Source organism: Solanum tuberosum, unplaced genomic scaffold (genome assembly GCF_000226075.1).
Source record: "Solanum tuberosum cultivar DM 1-3 516 R44 unplaced genomic scaffold, SolTub_3.0 scf00611, whole genome shotgun sequence".
NCBI lineage: Eukaryota > Viridiplantae > Streptophyta > Magnoliopsida > Solanales > Solanaceae > Solanum > Solanum tuberosum.
The window spans coordinates 135,851-139,628 of record NW_006239526.1 but is presented as its reverse complement, the minus strand read 5'-3'; the positions used below and the strand labels follow the sequence as shown (position 1 = coordinate 139,628).

The 3,778-nt window shown below is 30.6% G+C and overlaps 1 pseudogene; it reads right to left on the bottom strand.

The window, feature by feature from the left end:
* Positions 1-344: 344 nt before the first annotated feature.
* LOC102590509 (transcription factor MYB113-like) lies at positions 345-1,438 on the bottom strand (annotated as a pseudogene).
* Between the last annotated feature and the right edge of the window lie 2,340 nt (positions 1,439-3,778).

Below are 3,778 nucleotides of genomic sequence, written 5' to 3'. Positions count from 1 at the left end.
TTAAAGAAGTCGTATGTTTGTTTTGTAAGTATTTTCTTATTGGTTAAACTGAAAACCGAAATGTTAAGGGTCAAAACCGATAAAAAAATATCTTATTGGTTTGATGTTGATTTAACGTATTTAAAAACTGGAAACCGATACACAAACCGATAATATATAAAATCGAACCAAACGGATCGATGCACACCCCTACCGTTAAGTCATTGAGGAAAAAAGTCTTAGTATTTTTCTTGAACTTTGAATAATTCACTTATTTTGAACTATCAAAATATCTCAATAATTTACTTAATATGGACCAGGGAGAATAACATAAAGATGTAGCAAATATATAGTCAATATGGGTAGTGAATCACAATACATGCCCTTATTAATAGAAAATATAGAACATTACTTTCCTAACAACTTCTTGTAGGGATACAAATTACTCCAAAGAACAAATGTATCCCTATTACAAGTTTACAATAATATTGCCATTACATATCTCTTTAATTAAGTAGATCCCATATATCAATATCAACAAAAAAATCATCCCAACCATCACTTTGTCCTTGTTGCATAAAGTTACCTCCACCATTTAATGGTGGTGTTATTTCCTCATGTAACAAACTTGTTAGTGTTTTTTCACAATTAGTTACACCTCCTCCTCCCCATCCTTCAACGTCGTTAACGTTGTTGTAATTTTCCAGTAAATTTTCCCACCATTGATCTCCGTTGTCTATCGATGCATCTGAAGTTTGTTTCTCACTTATTATTTCTTTGCAATGTTCCTCCTTGTCCACAATTACAATATTGTTTGTAATATTCCTCTTTGTGTTCGATATGAACTTCCGAGGTTGAGGTTTTATTATTTCAATCTTAGTACTAATTTCTCCGCGCTTATTCTTAATCTTTTCACGAGGAACAACTTTAGTAGTATTTACCTTCCTTAGAAGGTTTGTGTTCCAATAGTTTTTCACATCGTTCGCTGTCCTTCCTGGAAGTCTACCAGCAATAAGTGACCATCTACGTAAAATAACATAACGTTTAGATGAAATAGTCAAACATATATATTATATTAATCAAATTTGTCAAAACATAAACTTGCATGCCTGTTTCCTAGAAGCTTATGAAGCCTCAAAATGAGATCCACTTCATCCGGAGCAAAGTCACCTCTCTTGATATGTGGCCTTAGATAATTCAGCCACCTCAGTCTACAACTTTTTCGACATCTATTCAGACCTGCATGTACATTAATTTCACATTATTTTACAAAGAATGTCACATAAAATGAAACAGACAGATAAAATAACGTGGTAGTTAGTTTAATTACCAGCTCTTATGGGAACAAGATGCCACTTTCCTTCACCATACTTGTTAATACATTCCTCAAGAGGAAATCTTCTTCTTCAGTCCACGAACCTTTTCTTACTCCAAAAGAAGACATAGGTGTACTGTTCATGATAATTTGATGTAATATATTTTACTACTTTTTTTGTCTTTATATAGTTATACACATGATTGCATTCTAAAAGGTGCATTAAAACCTTTTTATGAACGTGGAAGAAATCGAACCACAAAAGTAGGGAGTCTTCCATAAATTAAGTGACAACTCTTATAAAATCCAAATTGAAGAGTCATTTTCAAACACAAAAATCCAAACTTTCCCATGTACCTATCTTGCCACCCTTGGGATACCCTTTTAAATTTCTCTTTCATCACTTCCTTTTTTTTTCGAATCAATTTCTTCGTTTGACGTGAAGATATTTAATAGGCGTTTGGATATGTGGTATTATTTCATGATTTAAAATCATGAAATAAAATTGAAGTTTGGATATGTGAAATTTGTCTCATAAGAGATGAAATCTTGAATCTTCCAAAATTTGAATTTGAAAATTTTATATTATGATTTCATATTTTTGAAAGACAAAAATTAGCTCATAAGATTATATTTTGTAAAAACAAAAAAATCATCATTTTATATCTACATATTTTTTGAGAGAATACAACAAGAGTGGTGTAATATTTATGGAATTTGAACATGATAATATAGTAAAATATGATATTATTGACCAATAAACGACTCAAAGTAACGATATTATTTCATATGCCCAGTCATCTGACCGAGAAATGCATTTTACACTATAACTCATATTCAACATAACTTTTTTGTTAAACTAAAGTTTAATCAATAATTGTTGTGTTTTTTTTTTTGAATAACTTTGTGAGTGTATTATATTTTTATTTATGACGATGGTGTCTGGGCTAGCGTTCGCGCACCTTGACTGATTCCATCAAATACTTGTCACCTCCCACCACCAATACTAGAACAGGTGGAACAATCACCTAGTATTTTTTTTGTCTCCGCTAGAATTCAAACGTGAGACCTCATGACTCTCAACCAATTCATTTACCACAAGGCCACACCCTTGCGTGCGATACTGTATTATACTTTTGTTATAAATTTTTTCTTATTTGATCTTGATATTAACAAACAATTTCACTTCTAGTCATTGTCATTGCTTTGTTTGTTTTTATCATTAGCTTCTAACCATAAAATAAAAAAGAAAACGTGATTGGACCTAATGCACATGTTTTTACCCCCATTTTACATATTTTAACTTAGCTTACACGCACACAATTTTTCAGATAAACAAATATATAAGAAATAAGGATAATAATATCACGTAAAACCTTTCTTCAATTTGTTTTTTTTTTTTCTAAATATTTTAAAGAGATATTGTACTAAGACAATTTACTTCAATATAGAATTCAAATTGCAAATCATTGTGCATCCTATCTGTTATGCAGTCTGTATTTAAAACCAATAATAATGACAACAAAACTTTGTAGAAACATAAAACTCCAAAGTTTAATTAAATCATGTTGTGAATAATAGAAATTAATAACATTAACAGAAACTAATAACAGTAAAACATACCAAAATCATTGTGTATTTTATCTGTCATGCAATCTGTATTTAAAACAAATACTAATGACAACTAAACTTTGCAGAAACAATATAACCCCAAAGTTTATAAATCATGTACTGAAGAATAAAAATTAATAACATTAAAAGAAATTAATAACATTAACAAAAATTAATAACCGTAAAACATACCAAAATCTGTAACAATTGTATGAAATAGAATGGAAAGAAAATCGAGCCCACTGAATGCAAAGTGTCCTCTTAAGGAAATTATTCTCCTATAGTATCTGAGGTTTACAATGGAATAGATCATCCCAGGATAGAACAATTTTATTCACTAGTGTATTGATACCCAAAACAATGGTGTCAGCGAGTCACTCAACGACAGTAAAGTACATGAATAAATAGAGAAACACTTCTACTAGTTGTTAAAAGGGTTGGAAAGAGGGACCCAACTCGCGTCGACTTCGCTCGGCTTCGACTTTGGCTTTGGAAAATGATCGATGGAGAGATTATTTTTTTAACAAAGTTTTTTTTAATTATTTAGTTAATTATATATTTAATTAATTAAATTAAATGACCAAAACATTTTAATTATTTAAATAATTAACCGAAATGACCCGACCTAACTCAGATCCACGCTACTCGTGTTTAAAACATCTTTTTCGTTTTATTTGAATTTCCCATCTTTGGAGATGACTTGTAACGACCTGATTCCGTCGTTAGGGAAAAGCCAATGGAGAAAGAGTTGGGGTCAGACAATTTTTCGTAGTAACTTGAAATTTCCCAACCTAGTCTAGTTTTGGATGAAATCGGAGTCAGCAAAGTATAGAAAAATCTGGTAACAATTGGGTGATTAATTTAATTATGATT